We start from the raw sequence: 10,790 nt of genomic DNA, 5'->3' as shown, positions 1-10,790 counted from the left end.
CGAGATGTGTTAATCACTGATCCAAGTGAGGAGAGGAAAAGAGAATCTGATGAAAAAGTCTACTCTGTTACATATAGTATACAAAGGAAGGCAGAGACATAGGCAATAGCTGCTTACATTTTGTAAGGGGCCAGGCTGTGGCGCAGGCTGGTAAACAGCTGCTGCAATAAATCACTCTGACCATGAGGTCGAGGCCAGCCCGTGGCGGGGTGAGCACCCGTCAATTAAAAATAAAATATAGCCCCTGCTCATTGCTGACCCGAAAGATAGTTGCATCTATCAAGTAGGAAATAAGGTACCACTTATAAAAGTGGGGAGGCAAGTTTAACTAATTTACAACATTGGAATGAGGAAGTGAGGAAGTGCCATCAAAGTGGATGATGAAGCAGCTGCTCCCCCCTGTGGCCAGAATCGAACATCCCCTCAGGAGAAGGTTAAATTGCCTCTGTATCTGTCTGTTTGTTGTCTCTGTCTCGGTTCGATGTGTTTATGGGCATTGAATGTTTGCCCTATATGTACATAATGTGATCCGCCCTGAGTCCCCTTCGGGGTGAGAAGGGCGGAATATAAATACTATAAATAAATAAATAAAGAGTACTAAGTATCCATATTACAGATAACTATCTCAATTGATAATGGCTTATGCCTCTCAGAACCTGGAGAACGTTCACTTTAGAATACAACCAGAATCCTCAGGGTTGCAGCTGGCCATGAAGGTTGCTGCTGACTTTTCTTACAAAGGCTTTGGGGATTATCACTTAATTAATGTTTATTGGTAAAATACACTACACATGCCTTCAATGCAAAGCCATCTCTGCTGTATGGACAGGAAAACTGATTAACTTAATGACTCAGCAAGACTTTCCTGACTGCATTGAGCAACCTGTGCAAAGAGTTCTGGCTGCCTGCCCTCATATCTTATTATATTCCCAAATACCCAAAGGATGCGTAAAAGGCAAACAGTGCCAACATCTGCTCTAGGAGGGAAGCAACATACTAGGTAGTTGTCCAGTAGATATATGAAAGAGAATATCAGGAACATTTTAAATGCAATAGAATATTACGATAAAAACAATAAAAAAGAAATAGGCTTTTTATTCTTAGACGCCGAGAAAGCGTTTGACAACGTAAATTGGTTTTGTGTAAAGGAGATCTTGAGAGAAATGGACGCTGGATTTTATTTTAGAAATGCAGTAGAAGCGATTTACTCCCAGCAATCAGCCAGAATTACAACAAATGGGCAAAACTCAAAAAGCATAAATATAAGCAAAGTGACAAGACAGGGGTGCCCCCTCTCTCCCGTATTGTTCATTATGACATTGGAAATATTACTGGAAGCAATCAGGAAAAAAACAGAACTAAAAGGTCTCAGAACAAAGGGATATAGTTATAAAGTTTGCGCTTTTGCAGACAACCTGGTTTGCTTGATTGAGGATCCAGTAAAACAATTGGGAGCTTGGTGGAAGACAATCTAAGATTTCGGGGATATAACAGGCCTCAAGATTAACAGAGAAAAAACAAAAATCTTAACTAAAAATATCTCGTATAACAAAAGGGCAGAACTACAGATGATATCAGGATTAGAAGTAGTTAAAAAAATAAAATATTTGGGAATAGAGATTATAATGAGCAATGCACAACTCCAGAAAAACAATTATGGCAGTAAGTGGAAGGAAATAAAAGAAAAGATGAAAAAATGGAGGTCACTGCAGCTCTCATTGTTAGGAAAAATCGCAATAGTCAAAATGAAGATTTTACCATATGTACTATTTCTATTCCAAAATATCCCAATCTTAAGATCTAAGAAAATAATAGATGACTGGCACAAGGATATAAGAAACTTCATATGGGGGAACCAAAAAAAAGCCAGAATAAGCGTCAAACTTCTGAAATATGACACCAGAAGAGGGGGTCTAGGCCTCCCTGATCTGCAGCTATACTACGATGCAGCTGCACTTAGTTGGGTCAAAGACTGGTCTACACTGGAAAAGAAGAAAAGAAAACACTGGCTCTAGAGGGTCAAGACTTAAAAAAAGGGTTGGCATAGCTACCTGTGGAGAGATCAAATCAGTAAGGAAAAGAACTTCAAAAAGTCACTATATTAGGGCAGCCCTCATTAAAACATGGGAAACATATAAGATTTTATACGAGGGTACCACTTTGGTTCTCTCCGTTGGAGGCAGAACATATGAGAGAGTTACCAAGAGAAAAATGGTTAACGTACAAACAAATACTTAAATTGGGTCACCAAGAAATAACCCTCAAGATACATGAGGAGATAAAACAAATAGATCCTACCATGACATGGCTGACCTATTGGCAAATAAAGGAAAGCTTTAAAATAGATGAAAAGAAAAGACACAAGCTGGGATAGAATACTTAAAATGGAAACAAAACTAATAAAGATATTGTACCAACAGTTATTAGAATGGGACACAGAAGAGGAGCTAAGGGCAAAATAAGGAGATTCACTCAGAACTGGGCTAAAAATAAGTAAAAACTGGGAGACTGTAACAGAAAACAAATCCATCAAAACCAGTCAAACATTCAGTTTATTGATATTCTACCTTTTTTTCTTAAGTCAGTCTATAGTTAAAAAGAAATAAAATCGAATATAGCTAAAATCATACACAAATCAAGACTAAAATAGTACAGTATCACACTATATACAAAATTAACAAAAACATGACAGGAAGGATTCACGCCTAACTTTCCAGATGTTACCAGGACTTTCTGTGATTTTTGGGGTGGGGGTGGGGGAGAGGTGTTGTGTGCCTTAAAAAAATTTTTTTTTACTTATGGGGACCAAAAGTGAAAATTAGATAAGAGTTCTAGCCTGTTGGGTTCTCTTCTCCCAGTTGTGCTGTGGGTCCGTCTTCCAAAAAAAGCACCAAGACACACGCGGGTAGATTCCAACAAGTTTTTATTGTACCGAATGCCAGAACCTTCTTTTGTGCCACATATATAGGGACTCTCACATACCAGAGGGTAATTGATGTTTTATGGACGGCCTGCTTTAAGGCTTGCATCTGTTCTTTGTCAGCTGACCAGAGAGGTCAAGGATTGGAGATCCTGACATAGCCCAATATTCAAATCACTATACTGGATGTATTAAAAGTCTTCATACCGAGGGAGAATAATTTGGGATGTAGCAATTAAAAATAATTAAATTCCCAGAGTTTATTCCAGCAAAGGCCCCTTCTACACTGACATATAAAATCCTGATAATCTGTGTTGAACTGGATTATCTGGCAGTGTAGACTCATATAACCCACTCAAAGCAGATGTGGATTATATGCTTTGATAATCTGAATTATATGGCAGTGTAGAAGGGGCCTCAGTGCTGAATGAAATATTGTTAGTTCATCCTGGTGGTCACAAATAAGAACATGGGATTAGGAGAAACAATAGAAAAAGGGCAGGATCAGGAAACATTTGAGACTTTTCACATGTTGCTGGATTGCTGCTTCCATCAGTTAAGCACGAGGCAGACAGCAGCCCAGCAAAATCTGGAGAACCCCACACTTGTTACTTTAAGAGTAAAGCTCAACATTGGCACATGCTTCCACAAGAGTGGAGCCCAGGTGCAGGATTGCCCTTGGAAATTGCAACTTTATTCACTGCTTGAGCATCTCTGATCCAGAAAACTCCGAAACTGTCCACAGGGGCAGTTGGCATAGTGGCACCTTTGCTTTCTGATGGTTCAATGCACACACATCGTGTTTCATGCACACAACTATCAAAAGTATTGAACTGCATATATTTTTATGTTTGGGTTGCTGTGAGTTTTCCGGGCTGTATGGCCATGTTCCAGAAGCATTCTCTCCTTACATTTTGCCCATATCTATGGCAGGCATCCTCAGAGGTTGTGAGGTATATTGGAAATATGGCAAGCAAAGTTTAGATATCTGTGGAATGTCCAGGGTGGGAGAAAGAACTCTTGCCTGTTCATCAAGTGTAGATGTTGCAATTGGCCACCTTGATTAGCATTGAATAGCGTTGCAGCTTCAATGCTAATAAAGGTGGCAAACTACAACATTCATATTTGCCTCAAGCAGACAAGAGTTCTTTCTCCCACCCATGGTATCCCACCTGTACCATGCAGCTGTGGACAATCTACATAGGGACCACCAAACGGAGCGCTCAAACACAAATCAAGGTACATGAAACTCAACCAGAGAAGTCAGCCATAACAGAGCACTTGATGAACCAACCTGGACACAGTACAGTAGAGTCTCATTTATCCAACATAAACGGGCCGGCAGAACGTTGGATAAGCGAATATGTTGGATAATAAGGAGAGATTAAGGAGAAGCCTATTAAACATCAAATTAGGTTATGATTTTACAAATTAAGCACCAAAACATCAGGTTATACAACAAATTTGACAGAAAAAGTAGTTCAATATGCAGTAATGCTACGTAGTAATTACTGTATTTACGAATTTAGCACCAAAATATCACGATGTATTGAAAACATTGACTACAAAAATGCGTTGGATAATCCAGAACGTTGGATAAGCGAATCTTGGATAAGTGAGACTCTACTGTATATTATTTGAGAACACAGAAATGCTGGACCACTCTAACAACCACCATGCCAGAGTACACAGAGAAGCCATTGAAATCCACAAGCATGTGGACAATTTCAACAAAAAGGAGGAAACCATGAAAATGAACAAAATCTGGCTACTAGTATTTAAAAACTCTAAAATAAAGACAGTAAATAAAGAACGACACTCAGAAAAACGGGGAATTCCAGATATGAATAAATCAGGGCCAGCTAACACCTCCCAACAAAGAAGCCCCCAGGCATGCAGCAGTCAGACTTCGAAGCTGCATGGCTTTTCAATGCTAATCAAGGTGATTAATTGTAATAGTCACACTTGCCTCCAACAGACAAAGAGTTCTTTCTCCCAACCTGGACATTCCAGATGTATAAACACCACTTGAATAGTTTTCCAACAGATCTCACAACTTCTGATGATGCCTGCTATAGATGTGGGCGAAACGTCAGGAGACAATGCTTCTGGAACATGGCCATACAGCCCGGAAAACCCACAGCAACACAGTGATTCCGGCCATGAAAGCCTTCGACAACACATTTTTATTTTTATTATTCAGATAATGTGAATAGGATTAATTTCAGGTTATGTGTATAAAGTGTACATGAAAAACACATGGGCTGTGTGTTTAGAGCTGTTTCTTAGCTACAGGCTATTTCATTAAGTCCGACACAGTTCTGGGCCCAAGCATGTCGGATAAGGGACACTGGGCGGGAAATCTGTTCCTCCTCCTTACCGCTGCAGCACGGAGCCTCGCGGGCTGCCCTTCCGCCTTTGCAAACTGTACCAGCCCTCTCGCGAGCGAAGAACGCAGGCGACGTTTAAAGGCTAACGGACAAAACGGTTGCGATGAAGGGGCGGGGCTTCCGAAAGGCCCCGCCTACGAAGGGAAGGGCGAGCTCGCGCGGGAGGGGAAAGAGAGCGCATGCTCCATAGAACAATTGTGGTGACGTCATTGCTTTAACCTTCTCTTCTGGCGACGGTTTGCGTGATTTGAAGCTTCGGGAGAAACCACCACTTGTGCAGCAACAAGCTCGACGCGCGCGGGGAAAAAACAGCCGTCAGTTGAAGTAGACAATGGGAGCTGGTGGCCTAGCCGTCCTTCGCCGTGGTGCCATCACTTCTAGTTGAGTCAGGGCCGTGTTGTGCCTTCAAGTCATATCTAACTGATGGTGACCCGGGCAAAATCTGTTCCATGAGGGTCTGCCCCTCCCTCCCTGCCTGCTTGCCTCTTGAAGCCCAGAGAGTGTGACTTGCCTACGTTCCCTTTTCAAGGCTCGATGGGGATTTGAATCCTGGTCTCCAGAGTTGTAGTCCAGCATTGATGGCAAAACACTTTGTTCTTTTTCTGCCTTTCCCAGAAATGTGTCACTCCCATTAAAACTAGTATTTTGCCTATTTGTCACCAACTTATGACCAACCTCATCACACTAGAGTTTAGATCCGCTTTAAATCCATTTGGGGAGGGGCCTTTAAACAACTCAGCCAGACAGGTCCTGGACCTCATCACACTACAAACCCCAGAATTCTGCAAGAGGCAGAAACCGGATTTAAAGTGGATAAATGCTCAAATGTGATTAGGCCCTCAGTCTTGTCCAGGCAGGAACTGTTCAAAGGATTTGGTCAAATACGGGCCCCTCTGGTCCTGGAAGCGAAGTAATCGGATTAGTACAGTACTTGGATGGGAGGCCTTATGCTTTAGACCAGTTGTCCATAATGTTTTATTTACTGTGGACATCTGGAATGCTGTGTCCAATTTTGGGCACCACAATTGAAGGGAGATGTTGACAAGCTGGAATATGTCCAGAAGAGGGCGATTAAAAGGATCACGGGCCTGGAGAACAAGCCCTGTGAGGAGCGGCTTGAAAAGCTGGTCATGGGAACCACTGACCGCATAGGCAAACTGATGAAGAAACACAACCTACAAACTATCTACAGACCCACTAAGAAAATCCAACAAATGGACAAGAGGGATCCTCTCACCTCTGCAGGAGTCTATCGTATACCATGCAGCTGTGGACAAGTTCACATAGGGATCACCAACACAGCATTGTCCAAACACGAATCAAAGAACATGAAAGGTACTGCAGATTGATTCAACCAGGGAAGTGAGCCATAGCAGAGCACTTGATTAACCTGAAATCGAGCTAAAATTTGGAGTTCCCCTCCCTATGGAGAGGGACCTGAAACTCCTTCAAAAGGGTCCGTTTTCCCCTGGCGAGAAAAAGAGAGAGCCGCTAAGAATCAGAGTTTACCAGTCCCAAATCTCACCAGTAAGCTGAAGAAATAACCACCGAGTTTTAATGCGATCCAGCTGGAAAGGATGTCAAACTGTAATCATTCGTCAAGTAAGACATGACATACAACATAATACAACACCCTTTATAGTGAAAAGACAGGGCGGCGAGGTTTGAATTTCCCGCCGTGCCTGAGTCATTGACAAAGGGCGACTGAGTTAATTTGTGAATGAATCAGTGGGTCTAATCTGTACATGATGGGCACCGATAGCTTAAAAAGCTCTCAAGATGTCCAAAGGTTATTTCCAGGGGTGAAAATATACATATTGGTCTGGCGTGGCTTGCCAGATTCCGGTTGTCAAAAGGTTGGAGGCAGATCAGATAGGCGAGTTCTTTGTCAATGTGTTTGGCCGGGTGAATGGACAAAAGGAATAATCAGGCAGGACGATTTTAGCTTTCCGAATGCCAAAATCGTCCCAGATTTGAATGTGACAGAGAACCAAGTGATCAATTCCTCTTTTGAGCGGTCTTCTCCAAGACTCAAAAGGGGAGACCAGTGTCTATTGTTCATGCGAGATGTTTGATTATGTCCTTTCTGAGAGGATTTCCCTTGTCAGGAATGCAGTTGACTTTTCTGCCAGCCAGGTCAAACAGAGGTGATCCTTAATATTTCATACATTGGGACATAAAGGAAAAAAGGAGGCATATATGGATACATTGAATACATGCACAGAATCAGAAATCATATTGCCCACTCCCACCCACCCAAAGTCCAGGGTAAATCCATAAGTTTCATAGGAAAGTACAGAATCCAAGGGGAGGTCCCCTCCCAATTGAGAGGGACCTGAAAGAGGTTTCATTGAGTGTCCATAGCAGGCTAGCCAAGGTTCAGTGGGAGGAGGGGCCGATGGAGATTGGGTCTCTGCCTGAGGCACAAGGAGACCCCGGGATGACCCTCTCCATGTCCAGCATGCAATTCGAACTCGGTGAGTCATGAAACAGCGGCGAGGCGAAGGGCACACTGGCAAAGAGGCTTGATTTGTCTCTTTAAATCTTGTTGCTGTAGTAATAAAGATTATTTTTCCGGAGCAGAGAGGTCTCAGTGCAAAAAGTGAAATACAGTAGAATCTCACTTATCCAACATAAATGGGCCGGCAGAACGTTGGATAAGCGAATATGTTAGATAATAAGGAGGGATTAAGGAAAAGCCTATTAAACATCAAAGTAGGTTATGCTTTTACAAATTAAGCACCAAAACATCATGTTATACCACAAATTTGACAGAAAAAGTAGTTCAATACACAGTAATGCTATGTAGAAATTACTGTATTTACGAACTTGGCACCAAAATATCACGATGTACTGAATACATTGACTACAAAAAAGCGTTGGATAATCCAGAACGTTGGATAAGCGAGTGTTGGATAAGTGAGACTCTACTATAGTAGTTATGCTTAGAATCAGCTCAGAGAGATAAGAAATGAAACCGGAGCCAATCCGTTAATTTGTGATTACGGAGGTCCGGGGATCTCAGTAACCGCAAATTAAAGGGAACACACCCAGCCAGTTGCAAGCGGCTGCCAGCAACCTGGGAAGGGAGGGAGGCTAGTTTCAAGTGGAAAAGAGAAAGCTCTCATTCTGGAGTCAAGAAAAAGATACATAATAACCACCATGTAAAGAGAAGGTTAAAAGGTATTGATACTTTTATTAGGGATTGGTTACATTGTTGGGATAGGGAGGGACGCAAAAAGGAAACATGTTACAAGCTGCTGTTGGAACACACATTTCATCTAGTGATTGGTCCAGCAGGGCTTTTCTCCAGATCTGCGGAACTCCCTGCTGCAGGTCAGATTAGGTTGAATGCAGGAAGCCTATTCTGTTCAACCTCAAACCAATCTGGACACAGTATATTATTTGATAACAGAAATGCTGGACTATAACAATTATCATGTCAGACTGCACAGAGAAGCCATTGAAATCGACAATCCTTTGAAGACTGTTCAGAAGATGGAACTAGTGCAACATTCTGCAGCCAGGTTACTAACTGGAGTGCCATTCAGGGAGCATACAACTCCTCTGTTGAAGCAGCTCCACTGGCTACCTGTTAGCTTCTGGGCACAATTCAAAGTGCTGACTTTGGCCTACAAAACCTTAAACGGCTCTGGTCCAGCTTACCTCTCAGAACGTATCTCCCTCTACGGGCCGTCCTGCAGATTAAGACCTTCGAGTGACGCCCTGCTCTCGGTCCCGCTGCCGTCACAGGTGCAGTTGGTGGGGACGAGAGACAGGGCTTTTTCGGTGGTGGCTCCACAGCTGTGGAATTCCTTGCCAAAGGAGATTAGGGAAGCTCCCGCACTTATGTCTTTTAGGAAGCAGCTGAGGACCTGGATGTGGGACCAAGCTTTTGGCCCATCCTAGGATATGGGTTGATATGACCTGATGGATTCTGTGGATTAATATGAAGTTGAACACTGATTGGCTCTGACTTTGGCTCAGTTCTACTACCCCTGTTGTAATGTTCACATGGTTTTTATTGTTTCAATTGAATTTGGATACCGGCTTTTAATTGTGTTTTATGTTTGGTTTTACTACATTTGTATTATATGTGGCATCTAATTCTGCCATTGTGTAAGATTGCTCTGGGTCCCCCTGGGGGAGAAGAGCAGTATATAAATAAATAAATAAAACTTCAACAGAGAGGAGGAAACCATGAAAATGAACACAATATGGCTACCAGTATTTAAAAAAACTCTAAAATCAGGACAGTAAATAAGGAACAACACTCTGAAACCGGAGGAATTCCAGACATGAATCAATCAGGGGCAGCTAACGTGTCTGAACAAGATTCCCCCAGGCAGGAAGAAGCCAGGAAATGAATCTTGTAAGGCAATTAATGCTAATCAAGGTGATTAATTACAATATTCACACTGTTCTCCAACAGACAACAGTTCCTTCTTCCAGTCTGGACCTTCCACAGATATATATAAACTTTCCTTGCCTAGTTTTTTCCAATATACCTCACAACCTCTGAGGATGCCTGACATAGATGTAGGCGAAACGTCAGGAGAGAATGCTTCTGGAACATGGCCATACAGCCCGGGAACCACACAACTACCCTGTGATTGTGTTGTCGGAGGCTTTCATGGTCGGGATCACAGGGTTGTTGTATGTTTTCCGGACTGTATGGCCATGTTCCAGAAGTATTATCTCCTGACGTTTCGCCCTGTGATTCCGGCCATGAAAGCCTTCGACAATACACTGAGGTAATCGTCACTGCCCTGCTGTGGAAACACGAGACTCAATTCCCTGCGGGGCCTTCTGGGTCGCGAAGTCTTTCGAGTGTACTTTTGTAGCAGACTCCAACGGGGTTTCCCCCGCCTGCACTACGACTCCCAAAATGCATCGCGAGGAGAGCCAGAAAATGGAAGCGAGTTTTATTACAGCGGGAGGAGCCAGCGCTGCGCAGGCGGACAAAGAGATCCAGTGGCGCATTTCTCCCCATCAAGCGAAGGTGGCGACAGAGGCGGAAGGGACTTGATGGGTGGGGTCTAGTCTTCTCCCAGAAGCGGTGCCTGAGGCCGGGAAGGGCGCGTTGCAGGGCGGCGGAGGAGCTCGCGGTAGGTCGGAATGCCTGATGGCGAAGAGGGGCCCCGCCCGGTCTTCCTTCCCCGGAAGAGGGGCACCGGATTTCCAGGCCCCTCTTCTTTCCCCTCCGCAGGCCCCGCCCCCTCCGCAGGCCCCGCCCATTTTCCCACCAGCTACTATAAAGGGGCCGAATGTGGGCGGGGACGGAAGATCGTGAGAGGTTGGCTTTCTTGTCAGTGGTATTTGCCGTCTCTCCCTTGGTTTTGGGGGTGTCTGTCTTTTCTTTCTCTGTATGCATTTAAAAACGTTTCATGAGAAACAAAATAAGCCTTTGCAATTCGGAATAAAAACACTACATGGAAACCGTTCTAAGGGCCCATCCACACAGTCATAATACCCAGAAG

At 43.5% G+C, this 10,790-nt stretch overlaps 1 protein-coding gene across 2 annotated transcripts in view; it reads left to right on the top strand.

The window, feature by feature from the left end:
• The first annotated feature begins 10,263 nt into the window (after positions 1-10,263).
• tbce (tubulin folding cofactor E) overlaps positions 10,264-10,790 on the top strand; it is a 31,383-nt gene continuing 30,856 nt past the window's right edge. For both annotated transcript variants that reach the window (XM_062975374.1, XM_062975365.1), the window contains exon 1: positions 10,264-10,418. The gene's annotated coding sequence lies outside the window, so the exon portion shown is untranslated. The remainder of the gene's footprint in view (positions 10,419-10,790) is intronic.

Source organism: Anolis carolinensis, chromosome 1 (assembly GCF_035594765.1).
Source record: "Anolis carolinensis isolate JA03-04 chromosome 1, rAnoCar3.1.pri, whole genome shotgun sequence".
Taxonomy (NCBI): Eukaryota; Metazoa; Chordata; class Lepidosauria; order Squamata; family Dactyloidae; genus Anolis; species Anolis carolinensis.
The sequence above is the reverse complement of the archived record's forward strand: the minus strand, read 5'-3'. Positions and strand labels throughout refer to the sequence as shown.